Source organism: Calypte anna, chromosome 15 (assembly GCF_003957555.1).
Source record: "Calypte anna isolate BGI_N300 chromosome 15, bCalAnn1_v1.p, whole genome shotgun sequence".
NCBI lineage: Eukaryota > Metazoa > Chordata > Aves > Apodiformes > Trochilidae > Calypte > Calypte anna.
In genome coordinates, this window is record NC_044261.1 from 5,375,628 (window position 1) to 5,391,103 (window position 15,476).

Consider the following 15,476-nt stretch of genomic DNA (forward strand, 5'->3'; position numbering starts at 1 on the left):
AGGAAGAGAAATTTTCCTTCTTCTTCTCTATTTCTGTTTAATAACATCTAAGAGAATTTGGTTGAGACATTGGCAGGAGGTGTGACAGCTCTACTTTCTCAGGAAGAAAATAGAAAGCGAGTGTCTGCGAGGTCCTGCTCTGTGCCCTCACTGCTTCTCCACTTCACCAGTCTGAAATCCACCAGTCTCTGCTCTGCAGGTCCTCACAGATTCACCAGCTCCCCTAACTTGACAAGATCAGGGTTTAATGGGGTGACTCCTCATGTCCTGGAGAGAGGAATACTTACCTACCCTGTTAGCAGCAGTACTGAAGTGACCACGGGTGTTAGAGATTAACTCAGAACTCACTCTGCATCTGATCCCTCTTACAAGGTTAACATCTTTCTCACTCCTTTAAAATCTTGTGCCTTCTTCCCCAAAGGAAAGAAATGTCAATACATGGGAGAGGAAGATAAGTTAATGCAACATTCAGCTTGCAGAGCTAGAGATTTTGGAAATGCTGAGGTAAGATTCCTGCATCAGTGCTAACTCAGCCACATTGCACACAGACAGTGTAGCAGCCTTGCTTCATTGGTCACGTGCATAGATTAATGACATTACTGTTATTAAAATACATCCCAAAGTATGGCTTGTTGCTAATCTGTCAAAGTCTGGCTGTGGTTGATGATTTTACCTGATGATGGCACCTATAAGCAGTTATGTAGAACAATGCCTGGCACTGCTGGGCATCCCCAGTCATGGGACCTATAGATTTACTCATGTGCCTCTGCTATCTGTAAGCCCAGTGTCACTTGCTGGATGGCAAAGGAGATTTTAGCTGAGAAAGTGCTTTTATTACTGTAAAAAATAATACAAAATGTCAAATATTTCACACCCAAGCCGATACTGGCAAAAAGCCAGGAATATTCTGGTTTCGCTTGGGGTGTGAATATATTTAATCATCTGTAATTCAAAAGCTTTTATTTCAAAGGAAAGAGACAGTGTGTTGCAATAGACTTTGTAGTGATAAATATCAACTGTGCCACTTCTCTCCCAAAAGGGGTTTCCCACAGTTCTATAGTAATATACAGTTCAAAAGGCCATACTGGGATTTATAGAGCTGTATATTCAAAAAATGGCACACGAGTCGCTTTGCTCAGCTGAAGTGGGTTTGACTTGCAGCCTTCACAGTTCTGCATGACTGAAAAAGCAGCCACAGGTCCAGGGTGCCAGGAGGCCCAGTGATACATCAACATGTGGCAGCTGGGTCACTCAGGTTTGTACAAGCAGTGCAAGGCCTCAGCTGTGTGACCAGGTATTCTGGAAGCTTGCATTTGTCCAGGAGAACTGGTCAGGTGGATGTAAAAGGACAGAAATTGATTTGAATCAAGAGTCAGAGCAGCTGATGACAGCAGTGAATTTAGCTCTCTCCTGGCATTTTTTATTATTTATAAGCTGCACTTATATAGGCCAAAGACCATCTCTGTTTCTTCTTTTCTATTCTATTCCTGTTTAATCTACTCTTTTCTTTCTTCCTCCATTTAAAGCCTTACCCAAGATCTGACCCACTTGTATAGCAATACCTTTTGCTTGTGAATGTCCATTCAATGCCCTAAAATGCTCTATCTGTAAACAATGGGAAAATTTCCACTGATTTTGTTAGGGAAACTATTGGGCTCTTAATGAAGGGAACTCATACTGAAAGACTCATTCTAGAGTAACCTTAACAAGTGTCTTTGTGTTTGAAGCCTCTGGACCAAGCTCTATCTGTAAGCCATGTCCTGAGGTCATTTCCCAGTTTACACTCATTCAGAGACCAGTGCAAGCTTTGGCTGAGCAAGAACTGAGCAAGGACTGCTGGAGTTGGCCTCATGTTGCATTGTTCTTACTTAATATACTTGCTCTGTATTTGAAAATGCAAACCTCTCATTTTCTTGCAAAGAAACAAAAAGCTTTACACAACTTTAAAATCATAAGAATATAGATTAGTGTTCTGCATATATTCTGTTGTTTAAAGATTTACCCTTCTGATTAAATGCAGTATCTGTCTGCATCATTTACAGACTTCCCATCCAGTTTTAACTGTGCACCCTGGAGGACCTTGAGGTGCAGGAATTTGGCAGACATGTGGAAATGTTAGATTTGTTAAATAGATTGAAAATCCTGGCAGTAAGTTTCAATAGCAAATGTGTGAATTCAAACATCTGTAAACAAAAGCATGCACCTGAAGTTTCAGTCTGTAGATTTTCAGACATTGGAACAACATGTAAAATAGCAACAGAAGTTTTGTTATTGAAGAACTTCCCAAGAATTTGTACATAAAAGATGAGACATAAAACAGGACTGCATAACATCTGACCCATGAGCTTGTGTAGCCTGCCAAGAACTTTCTTTGACCCATCATAATGCTCTACTAAACAGATTTCTCTGGCCTGCCTTCTTACACTTACCATAGCACACAGCTGGAATGATGCTGAGACTGCTCAGGGTTGGGACACATGGAGATTTGCTGACTCTCAGCCATTTAATTAACTTCAAAATCAGGAATTATTTTTCCTCTTGGTTTGGTGTGGCAATTCTTCAGTTCTCCATGAGATAAATGCAGAGGAATGTAGTGGGTAGGTAGCTGGGTGGTTTGAAGAGGTGTCATCTATCACAGACTGAATGTGTCTGCAGAAAGCACATATGGAAAGAGAGAATGATTGCCCTGTTCCATTTAGCACTTGTAAGAGTTGAGCCAGATTGTTGTATCTTGCTCTGGACTTGGCAGTTTGAAAAGAGTAAAACCAGGGCTGGGGGGACAAAGAAGGAGAGCTGAAGCCATAAGAGGTTTAGGAAACACAGCCTGGAAGGGAAGGTTGAAAGAACTGACTTTGTTAAATTTAGGAAAGTAATGAAGGAAGCTACAAGTCTCCAAAAATGTAAATTGTGTTTTTATTTTATATTTTAAAATGTCAATCAGTCGCTCCTTAAATTCACTAACACAGAATAAGAGATAGTTGGTTAATGTACAGCAAGGGCTATTAGCTTAAATAGTAGAGCTATAGGTTAAATGACTTGACACATCTTTATTTAAGTACTGTTGAGAAGTATCCAATTAATTGGAGGGTAAGGGGGGTGGGTTGAAGCTATTTCAGATCCATTCTAGAGTTCCTGTAAAGAGACGTGGGGGAGAATAGGTGAGTGCAGCAAGAAACCATTCCAGAGTGTCCAAATTCTGCTGAGAATTATTTCAGCTTAGTTTCTCTTTGGTTAATAAATAGGGATACTCCAATCTACTTTTTTGGCTCTCAGGTTTATAAATTTGGTTCTCTGAGTTATTTTCAGTTTATTTGTGTAGGGCTTGATATCCAGAAAAGCTGAGCATCACCAGCAGAGAGTGGGATGTGAAGCACATCACGATTTTCATCTTTGTCTATTTTTGAATGTCAGCATCTTTCCATTTCACTGAAGGTGGCATCCAACAGAATTCCTGTTCTTTTACAGGTTTTGAAAAACTTGCTGATGCTCCAGAGTCTTGTTTTCTAAGGTTAGAAATTAAGCCTATCATAAAAACTCCAAAGCAACATGACAGCTGATGTTGGAAATTGTGCTTAGAGAAAGACATTTCAGAGACACGTGTCACACTCAGAGCCACAGTAATACTTTGTCTGCAGTTGGCAGAAAAATGAGATTATTTTATCTGAGTGTCAATGTTATGCCATTCCACCTCTAGATGCAGTCACATATCTGTTGGCTTTGCTGATCTGTTCTGATTATGCCCTTTCAGGATCATAAAGATACAGTATTTATGACACATGCATACCACCACTTGAAAGCATACATACTGATGTTGGGAATAATCTATAAAATGGTTATTGCCATAGAATTGAGCTTATCCCCACTCCCTGATAACAAAGATGGTTGTAAAAAGTACTTTCAAAAAGTAATCTATCAATCAGCTCCACTTCCACAGTGAGCATTTGAAGTCAGCAGCTGAAGTAAAAATTACATTTCTTACAAAATTTACTTTACAAATGAAGTTTAGACATTTTATTTAGAGTGTCTTTGATTTCCAGAGCTATCTTTATTGCATGCCATTCAGTCAAATACCAAAAAACCTAACATTGCAAGATAAATCATATTGGTCACAGATGAGTAACGCTCGAGGATTAAACCAAAATTTGCCACTGTTTCAAGCACTGGGGCTGAATCCTGCCTGGTCTGACTGAGCTTGCAAGTAACAGGCCCCTGGATTTCAATGAGACAATAATTTGATCCATGCGATTGCTTCTGTCTCTTTCTTTGATATTGCTGTAATTGCCTCTTCTTCTTTAATCCAAAACAACTGAGGTACAGAAAGGAAAAGCCACATATGTTTTCATAAGGAAAGGGCAATACATAACGTTAAAAAAATGTTTCATCAAAGGTGCAAGCATTTAAAATGCAAAACAGATACTAGAGAGGTGGCAAATTCAAGTTCCTAGTGGTTTTATTTAAGATCTTTCAAGTATTCATTTGCCAGGAATACTTGTTTAATTTTTTTAATGTATTCCGTTAGTCATATTCAGTTCTTTTATGTCCACTCCCCATGAATCACTTGACAGATGGACTTCCACAAGCACATCCCTTTGGGGAAAGTAAATTTTAAGTCATAATAAGAACATAAGACCTGCCATACTGCATCAGAGTAAAGGTCTATCTAGTCCATCCCCTGATTCTGGCAGTGCCCAATAGCAGTATATTTGATTTTAACAGCAATGGCTTTGATCTTTCAGTGAGTATTAAGTTGGTGACTAAGCAGAAAAGGAGAAGAAATCCCAAGAGTGGAGTATGCCAAAACTCAGAAGCAACAGCAAGTGAAACTCTTTCTCCCTGTGCCTCAAACCCAGCCCAGGGTCTGTCTCACAAAAAATGGGGGTCAGGCTGATCAGCCACAGCCAAGATGTTACCCTCAGCTTAAACATCCCATTGGGTACCAAAGGCAGTAGTTATTTGCTTTGTTCTTTTGCCCAGCTAGATACAACTGGTTTGCAGTATTGTGGCCAGATATTCTACAGCAAAATAGATGTAATTAAATGCCAGCGATGTGAATGAAACATGGAGGGGCAAGAAGTGGCTGGAGGAGTGCAGAGCAGACACTGGGAGGTCTTTGAGGCTGCAGTTCAAATGCAGTTTGAATTTGGTAATTCTGCCAAAGAGATAGTTTGGGTTTAGAAATTTGGACTTGAACATAGTTAGTTCACTGGCAATACCTAAAACCTGTTCTGCTCTGATTTGCAGAGTAAGAGCTCCATTTTGTTCCAGTGAGATTGTAGTTAAAAGTTCTCAAGGTTTAGCTCATCTTTTAATTGCTGCTGTCTCAATTAAATTGCATCTGCAATAACAACAGCCCTCCTGGAGACCCAACAGGAATTTGAACACATTGTGAGTAAATTAAATAATTGTGTGAATTATAAAGTTTACATCTACTGGGTATTGCATTTAAAAAGTGCATATTTTTTGTATCCTTGCTGCTTTAGGTAATCTTAGAAAAAAGGTGTTTAGCCTGCCAAAAATCCACAAGGATCACTGATAATTTGTTGATCAGCATTAGGTTCATTAAATCTATGCACTTCATTATGTGATTAATTCAGAGGCAGGTTTGTAATCAGTGATGAAATGTTTAAGATTCTTCTACTCTGGCCTCCACAACCTCCTGCAGCTCATTAGAAAAGCTAATCAGATTGAATTTTCCACCATGCTGTTTATTGTAGCCCTAATGGAAGACAATCACTTTAAAATTACACACTTGGCAGGTAATTTCTAAAAAGCCATAAGCCAGGGAAGCTCTGTTCTCCCTGGGCTCTTTGTCTTTCTTTACGAGGGTAAGGGAAGTAATGGTGGTTTCTGTTAGAATTTGGGTAGCTATTTTGCAATACAGAATGCAATATAAGTGCTGCTGAAAAAAATAAGTTTATCTTTACCTTTTTTTTGCTGTTGTTGTTGCCTGGGAGCCCCTTCAGAGGTCATCAGTAATGTAGATGAGTTTGTTTTAAAACTCAGGTGGATTTCTTATTATTTCTTATTATTGATTTGATTTGATTATTCAAGGCATTAAGAACTTTCTTCATGTGCTCTCATCTTAGGATGAATAACATTATTAAAAAAACTAGGACAGCTTTTTGGTCCTCATTTCTTATAGATCCATTATAAACTCTGTTGTGTTGTAGCTCCCTGAATTAAGGTACTATTGTGATCTGAAGGAAGATTATGCTAACACTTAGTGATGGAAGAAACAGAAATGAAGGGGATTTAAATACAAAGCATTCTGAAATTATTAATTATTGAATTTCTCTGAATTATGGGAAGAAGTGACAGCAAGAGCTGATAGTTATCTCTTGCATTAGTGATACCACTGCTGCTTTTTGGTTTCCTGAAGGGCAGCTGAACTGGGGAATGCAGCAGGGACAGTCAGCAGCTGTTTTGTCCATCATGTGGACAAAAGTCCACTTGCAGTTCCACTGCCAAGTCTGCTAATCCCTTCTCTTAACGTGTAAGAGTTCTCCTGTGACAGAGACAAGGACTGAAGATACTTGTCCATTAGCATGTAACCAGAGGGGAACCCATTATATAGCAGAGGATGCCATCATTTTGGCTGGGGACAAGCTTTTGCTCATCTAGTAAGGGAATAAATGACTTACAGACTGATTTTTCTTCAGTGATTGATCTTGCACAGATGCCAATCAAAACCTTCCCTGCTGAACTATGTTCATCATATCTTTACCTGCAGGCAATGAGTGGTGAAGTCGTTCACAGAACATGAAGAAATTGCTTACCTAATACAGATGAATCTTTTTGTCAATTGGCATGTTAAATGGGGGTTTACAGGTCTATTTAAACATAGAATTTAGACACAAAAATAATAACAAACCATCTAATGCCACCTCCCTGTGAACTTGCAGTTGCTTTTGTAGTATTTTGAGTTCTTTTGACTAGTCTGGTGTTGTGCATCTTGAGGAAATTTCAGCTGTTTTAATTAAAAGCAACACCTCCTGGGGTGTAAGACCTGCCAGTTTATCCTCTCAACGCCCTTGAAATCCATTGCTAAACTCTGTGTTGTCCTTCATTTCCAGAATCTCTCCATGAATTTGCAGGTCACCTGTGGATGCCAATATCCAGGACAACCATACTCAGTGGCATCTGTGGTGCCACAGGAAAGCCCAGGGTTACATCTATTACTTTATTACTTACTCAGCACTGCTCTGTGTGATCTCTGTCCAAGGAGCCAGGATGTGCCCTCCACAATGGCAGGCAGCCCAGTTCATAGCTCATACTTGACAGATTAGAGCCTGGCTCACTTTCCTACTAGTTACAGCAAGGTGTTACCTAACCTGATTAGTGGCTCCTGATCCATGGGGTTATGGCTGATGGAGGCTCTCAGCAAGGTCCAGTGTCCTCCCTCTTTCCCAGGGGATGCTGCTGCTCCCTGTGCTTTCCCACAAACCAGACAAAAGCCACCTCCAAGCTGTCCCTTACACAGCCCCCCCACCTCCTTTTCTTCATCCTGGCTTCATCAAGCCCATTTTAAGGTTCCTTGCTAGCTCTTGACCACGATTACTCCTTTATCTGTTGTGTTCCAAGCTTCTAGCTATACAGCTAGAGGAACAGCTTTTTGAGAGATCCCTCAACCCCTTCTACATTGCTTGGGCTCATACAATCTTTAGTGAAGTTTGCTGTGGTAAAAGATGATGTCTCTACATCTTTTTTTTCAGTTAAGGCAATGAAATTTAAACTTTTTTCTGTCATGATGAAACATGCTTTATAGTAGCAGGGGAAGTATCAAAGTATTCTAAGTGTTGGAAATAATCTCTTTGGATATTCTCTGTCAGAAGAGCTTCACTTTTGTGTTTAAGTACCCTAAGTCTTGTAATCTGGTCCCTTTGCTTTTGTTCAAGTTTAGAGGATGTTTCCTTGTAACATTGTAATGTTTTACAAAAACAACAAGCAAATCAACCACATAAAACAAACAAAAACCAAAAAATGCAACCTTTTAAATACAATAACATTTCTGCAATGAAGTATTGACTTGTCTGAGGAATAAACACTAGAAAGTCAAGTTGGGTTTAAAATTGAGGCTGGCTTTTCCAAACCGGAGGCAGAGCTAAGGATCTGCAGAAACTAAAAGTGAGATAAAAATCCCCTTTTGCAAAAAGGGATCTGATTCCTATTCGGATTATTGCAGCTGTGGGGAATACAAAGAGTAATGTGGCACATGGCTGAAGAGCAAGTGTTTTGCTGGGAATTTTTTTTTTAAAATTCCCCGACGGCAACCCCGGAGCCATTCGGGACCGAAGTGGCATTTGGGGCAGTGCTGCCAGGCGGGGGCTCGTTCCCTGGGCTCTGCTGCCACCTCCTGGTTTCAGCGACATTTCTGCCATCAGTCACAGCACCGTTTGCTTTCTGCCTGCCCAGCGCTACCTCAGTAGCAAGGGAGAGTTTTTCTTCCCCCTCCTCCCCAATACAGAACCCTAGAAAATGAATGTTAGAAACAAATGCTGTTTCTTCTAATCACAGAGCGGTTCGGTTGCATCAGAGCAGGGGGTTCAGAACTACTTCTAAGACATCTTAGAGTAAGTAAGAAAAGCTTAAGTTTTGTGTAATCTCTGTCTCCCTGAAACTTAGATGCAGCTCACATATTGAAAAAATTAAAGAAAAATATTCTAAATTACTGATGGGTCTTTGGGTATGTATATAGCAAGACAAAGTCAGAACAGTTCCTGGGACAGTGGTAATGTGTAGGATGTAATCATCCCATAGCTGTCCCAGCATCTGGGAATTCACTTATCCACAAAAATCACTAGTATCCACACTAGGCATGTCACATTACAGCTCCAAAATCCCCTCCTCAACAAAGAGATTAATTGATGAGTTAGCCATGGAGCTAAATACAACACCTAGGCAAATAACTAAATACAACCAGGCAAAACACCTAAAATTTTACAAGTTTGCCTTTCATTAAACAGTGGTTTTAAAAGCTACTAAAATAAGGCTTACTTAAAACAGGCTATCTCAAACATCCATGTTTTCAAAACCAAAAGAAATGAAGAAATTTATATCTTAAGACAAACAAATAGATACAGAAACCAGCAACACTATATAAACCAGTAAAGCTTTGCTGCATTGCAGTCTCTTTCATTAAGGTACACAGCATGCAAATAATTGCTGCTTGGTATCCAAGTGACCTCTGTTGAAATAGGAATGATGCTGCTAAATTTCAAAGGCTTTGGAGCTATTTGCTATTCCTACTAGTATGCTACCCCTTATCTGAAACTCCTTTTTCTATTATGCTTCAAACTAAAATTCTGTGGGTCTGAATTTTTAAAAATCCAAGTGTTCCATCACTGAAGCCTCTGAGCAAAATCTCACATTCTGGCTGGATGAACTACATTTGGTGTCTACATAAAAGCTATAGTTCTGCATCTCTTCCCACACAGCTAGCACAAGTGGAGGCTCCAGGCCAATAATAATACTGCTTGCAAATTGTTTGATTAAAGTGAGATTTCTTGGATAAGGTACTGCTGGATGATTTAGAGGAATCTCTGAGTCTCCCAGTCTATCAGCCAACACAATCACACAGTTTGCTTTGTTAAGGCTGTCCCTTTTTCCTCCATTGCTAATGCATCTGCTGCAAAATCTCACTTTGTGATCCGTACTCTGCAAGAGCTCATTTGGCTCTGGAAGTCTCAGTTGTCATCGTGTCATCCTTTGGAACTTGTATCACATCAGAAAGGACCTGTCCTCCTCTGCCATCAGTCAGCTCTATCTTGAAGAAACTGGCTTAACCCATGTCTCAAAAGATATAAACCATACTCTGCAGAACTTAGAGGAAGCTCTACTTCAGGGTGCTTGTTAGGACCATCAAAAGGGCCTTAGTTAGGTTGAGTTAAGTTTACTCTAAATTTTGCAGGTTGATGTCTTGGAGACTCTAGGATGAAAGAACACTGGTCTGTTACTAATTTCTGTATCTTGTTTGGTGTCCCCACCTGAAAGAAATCAAGACCTGATTGCCTTGAAAGTGGTCTTGGGTTCCTGCTTGGATCTTTCAGTTGCTCAATAGTGGAAACAGTTCAGTGTCCTGCCTGCACTGCTTTGCCTCCTGCCACACTGCCAGAGAACTTCTCTTCCAGAGAGGTCAGTTCTTATTTTGAAGGATATTGCACAGTCTCTCCAGGCCAATCAGGGCATGCTTGGGGTGGCTCTCCCTACTGCAGGACAGTGTCCAGTCCCCTTGCTGCCATGCTGCCTGCATACACCTCCCTCCCACAGACCACTGCTGCCCTCACTGCTGGCAGGGAGTCCAAGCCCTGCAGTCTGTGTCTTTACCCACAGTCTGGCAGAAACCCCATGCTGTTCTCCTCATCGTGGAGGTGAGCATCTTGTAAACCCTTGAAGTTTTCTGTGGCTTTCAGGAGAAAGGCAGTGATTTGTCTAGCACTGACTGGAAGGACTGAGGCTCAGCCCGGCTGCTGGACAAATTTTTATTTCTTTTTTTTCCCTTCCTCTGTGCTTATTGAACAGTCTTTTTCTTGACCCAAGAGCTTCCTAACTTTTCCTGCTCCCCTCTCCTGTCCCTCTGGGGAGGGAGGGAGCAGCTGTACAAGGTGCTCAGCTGCTGGCCAGGGCCAACCCTCAGCAATGGTGTTTCTAGGCCCTGTGCCCACCATAGAATCATAGAATTGGCTGGGTTGGAAGGGACCTCAGAGATCATCAAGTCCAACCAGGGACAGAAGCAGCACCAAGGGAGAGCAGAATTGGGATGTGATGACTCCTTAAAAAGTCCAAGTAATGAAGGAGTGTGGGAATCATTGTGTGCCTGGATATTAATTTTTAGCTCAGTATTGGTGAGCTACTGGATTTGCTGTTGCCTCAATCCATGCAATTGTACTACTGATTAGTATTTGTTATTGTACTGTTAATTAGAGATAAACAATTCATCTGTAAAGCTGTTGGTCTGGTGTTTGCTGCTGCATCCTGAACTGTAACTCAGCAGGGCTGCCTAAACTCCGGGTTACCCATCAGGACAGTCCTCCCACCCCCTCAGACTGGGGCAAGGGAGCAGCTCCTCAGGCACTGGGACCTACCTGGTCTCAGCATTCAGAGAAGAATTCAAAATATCTGCTGTAACATTCAGTTAAATGGTATTACAAGAGATGGCACTTATTTAGCAGCTGTCTTGACTCCTGGGTTATTCCAAGAGGGTTGTGCTGCTGGCTTCTGTTTTTTTTCATTGAGAAAGATGGTCTTTCCATGTGATATTCAGAGTTTCTAGCACTGTAGGACCCTATAAGGGGTTGAGGCTCACAGAAGCTAATGCAGCACTGATAAAAACTCCCATACTTGCAGTGTAAAACTCATAGTATAGTTGCTGTAACACTTTATACATTCCCCTCACCATCTGTACATCAGTTTTCAGTAGCACACTGAAACAATTGCTGTTGAAACATAGTATAATTTGGCAATTATTTTATTACAGCTATTTTAAAATGTTTTTCGACTGAAATCTTCTTGGCACAGTTATGCACTTATGAGAGAATGTTTTTTCAGATTATTTTCTGGCACTGAAAAGCTGCAGAGATGCTGAGCCCAGGTGAGGTCTGAGCTGAGCTCTTGTCTGCTGAGCAATTCTCTGTGTTTTCTCTGCTTTGAGCCTGTTTGCTGAGCAAGGCCTGGGTGTAGGCTCACCCTTAGAGATCTAAGAAACTGCAGAAAAAATAATATCTACATAAAAGCTTTAATTTGGCAGTTTTACAGGAATATAGGATAGGGGATTATGAACAAAAAATAAATTAAGAGCATCTTCATCTTTTTTGTCCTTTTTACCTTTTAACAGTTCCAATGAAGAGGCATATACTGATTTAAGGAATTAATTATTTTTATAACTTTTTTATCTTAGTTGCTCACAGAGATGAGCTTTGACCTTGTGATGTACAGGTATATCCCTTTATTGTGTTTTGAGTGAATTAAAATTGGCTTGAAATTGGAATTCTGTGTGTATTCTGCAAACAAGCCTACCCAAGGAATCCTGAATATGTGTCCTGTTGGACCAGAACACAGATCCATCTGGCCCACTACTCTTTCTCTGTCCGTGGCAGCAGGGGATGCTCTGTGTAGGGATCAGCATGCAAGCTCACAGTCCTTCTACTCCCAAGCATCCATAATTATGAGTTGGTATCAATTAGACATGTTAGATGATATCTGAATCCCTGTCTGCTCTCTTTTTTTTATCTGTTTGTAGTCCTGTTACCCAGTTTGACTAGTTTCTTTTTGAACCTGCTAACTGTTGCCTTTACTACACCCTGTGGTAGGGAGCTCCAGACATTAATTATCTGCTGTGAAAAAAGGTATTGTCTTTCAGCTGTTAGTAATGCACAATTAGTCTCACTGTGTGCACCTTCATTCCAGTATTGTAAGATCTGATAAATAACAACTTTGTATTCGCCTTAGCCACTGCCTGTATGATTTTGTAAGCCCTGAGCATATCTTTTCCCAGCCTTCTCTGCAGGTGGAAGAGCCCCAGCCATTTCAGTCTCTCTCCATTTGGCACTATTCCACCTTCTTGATCATTGCATTTCCCCTTCTCTTTATCTCTCCTAATTCTGTTTTATTTTTAAGGTGTATAGACCTGATGATTTTGTAAGCATATGTGGGGTACCAAGATCTCAACAAAATTATTCTTACTCTTTCCTCTTCCTCTTCAGTTTTTAGGTGTCATTTTGTTTTCCTTCAGATGTAGCAGTAAATAAGCAAGGAGATGTTTTTTTCTGAAGTTTTCACGGCTGTGTTGTTGTGGCTCACTGTTCAGAAAATCTGTTTAGACAATTTCTTATTTTGAAGTTGAAATGTTACGTTCCTTCAAACAGTGGAAATGTGATAGTTATCTTTGAGTGAACAGGCATAAATGTAGCTTCCAGTCCCTTGAAGATATTGCCAGATAAACATTAAAACATGTATTCTGAACACCTTTAATTGACAGGAAGAATACCAGATGCAACTTGGAAACCCAACTGAAAAAACAGGGTAAAAAATTTTGGAACCATCTGCAAAACTCAGTATAACTAATGGCTCAGTCTTGTTGCTAACAGGAAAGTAAGAGGTATAATTGATGACAGTGTGTCTGAAAGGAAATTCCTGCTGCTTCCAAACTGTACAGCAGCAGGTCCTGGCTGCCAGGAACTGGTGTCCAGGTGAGATCCAGCAGTGAGGAGGGCTGCACAGCCCTTGTTCACAAACAAGATTTGCATCAGTGTTAGCACCATGGGATCTGCTCCAGATCCCACCTGCAATAAGTTGCTGAAAGGATCCAGGAGACTGGCAGGTAGTGAAATCTGCCTAGTTCTGTGTAAACTTCTCAAACACCCTGCTGTAAAAAAGGATTTCAACATAAAGTGGCAATTCGTGAGGACAGCTACACTCACTAATGATTTCCTAAGAACTGGCTGGGCTATTGTTAGTTGTAGTGTGGGTGGTGGTTTTTTTTGTCAAAGGAAATGCGGATTATCTTATAATTACCCCAGATACTTCTGACACTACTAGAAGCTATAAATTCATGGATTAAAATTACAGATGGTAAATTCAGAATTCCCTGTGGTGCTTTGAATATTGCTCTTTGTGTGTGAAGTTTCAGTGAAGTTTCTGTTTTACTGAAGTTATAGGCAAAGGCCTGAATAACTGTATTGCTGAAAAAGTGTTTAGAGAATACTCAAAAGACACAGGGTGGTCTTGGAAAACTATGCAGCCAAAGATGAGCTGAAGATACAAACAGTTTTCACAAATGAAGAAATTGAGATAATACTTGAAGCTGCTTGTTTTGCATATTTGTAGACACTGGGAAAATTAACTGTAAAAATGTAAGCACTTTTTAGATCTTCACTGCCAGCATCCCATTTCAGCAGCACATCATGAAGCCTCAGAGTCTCTACAGCTTCTGTTTTCATATATATATAATGTGTACCTGCCTGGCACATGTGTAACTTCTGCAGTCAGTCAGCACATGTGCTTGCTGTACATCTTTCTTCACCAGGATGATCTGCCTCTTATATTTGCTGTTTCCTCTGACTCCATTTCCCAGGAGCGAAATGGATGCAGTAATCTTTCAATATCTAGTAGAATAAAGTTACCATGATATAAAGCATCTCCAAAGATCATAATTTTATTTCCAAACTATTTAATAATACTTATGAAGTGGGTGAGTATTAAGTTACTTCCTGTAGGTGCTGTATAGCTTATTTCACCAAGAAATGTTAATTGAGTTTTGGAGCAACAAGCAGTGTATTAATACAAAATATTGGTTATAAAATAGCTGTTCAGGGAATAATTTTAAGATAGCATACTAGAACCCACTGCTTCATAATTAACTTCTGTTGCATTTTTACAGGTTTTTGAAAGCTTTGTGCAATAACCACAACATTTCCATTTTCAGGTTGTCTGAGTCTGTAAAGCTTATTTTAGAGCTTAACTTCTTCAGGTGATTTGTTCCATCGAGCAAGTGTTAGATCAAATGAGGACGTTACCTGACATGAAGGAGGGGAAGGGGGCAAATAAGGCCATGAATCAGCAGAGCAGATCTGAGAGTAATTCCTGAGTACAGTGGGACAACGGAGAATGTTTTAGGGAACAAGTCAGGTGCATGGATGGTGGCATTTTGAGTGTCATATACTATGATAACTTAATGTCCCCTGCCATATCTGATAGCCTTGTGTCTTGGATGCCCTAGAGCATCCAAAGTGCCACTGGGATGCCTATGGTTAGACATCCATACTGCTCCTGTGGCTCCTGGAGGCTAACCGGGAGGGATCAGAGCTGGAGAGCAGTTACAGTTAGAGCTCCATTAAAGAGCTAAAAAGCAGATGGCAAATTACAGACCTGATTAATACTGACAGTGACATTATCTCCTCTTCCCGGGCTTTCTTTTCTCTAGGAGGCTGTGGCAGGGCAGGCGGGAGGCTCAGGGGCACGGCTGGTGCTGGTGATGGTGCGGGAAGGGCAGTGCTGAGCTTGAGGTGGGTTCCTGCGGGTCAGGTACCTCCCTGGAAGCTCCCTCCGTCCTTCTTCTTGGAGTATTTTACAAAACTAAGAAATAAAGGTAGTGTGAAGGGCTCTAAAAGTAACACAGCTTTATTTAATAAAACCTGTAGCTCCTTTTCCCCACAAGGGAGAAGATACCAAATTTGGGGATGACGCACAGTAAATAAGCCGCACCAGCATTTTAAAGCCTTGTTCGATGATTAAAAACCACACTCGGACAGAACCCATCACCGAGTACCGGAGAGGGACAAGGCAACCAACCTTCTGCCGAGAGCCGGCGGCTCTAGGAACCCTCAGGGCAGCGGCTGCGGGCCCACACGGAAACTTTCCTGACCCCAAGCCCCCGGGAGCAGCAGCTGCTCCGCACCGAGAAGGACCGGAGGGCAAGGCAGGGCTCGGCAGGGCCGGGCCGGACCGGGGAAGGCAGAGCAGGGCAGGGCCGGACCGGGCAG

At 41.1% G+C, this 15,476-nt stretch overlaps 1 long non-coding RNA gene across 2 annotated transcripts; it reads right to left on the minus strand.

Moving 5' to 3' along the window:
• Positions 1-2,460: 2,460 nt before the first annotated feature.
• On the minus strand, positions 2,461-15,445 carry LOC115599229. 2 transcript variants are annotated; one of them, XR_003988229.1, is made up of 3 exons: positions 15,286-15,445; positions 14,863-15,069; positions 2,461-2,649 (listed from the first exon to the last, which is right to left on the minus strand). It is a non-coding gene; the product is annotated as an uncharacterized LOC115599229 (long non-coding RNA). The 2 variants fall into 2 exon arrangements; XR_003988228.1 differs by lacking the exon at positions 2,461-2,649 and adding an exon at positions 13,996-14,099.
• Between the last annotated feature and the right edge of the window lie 31 nt (positions 15,446-15,476).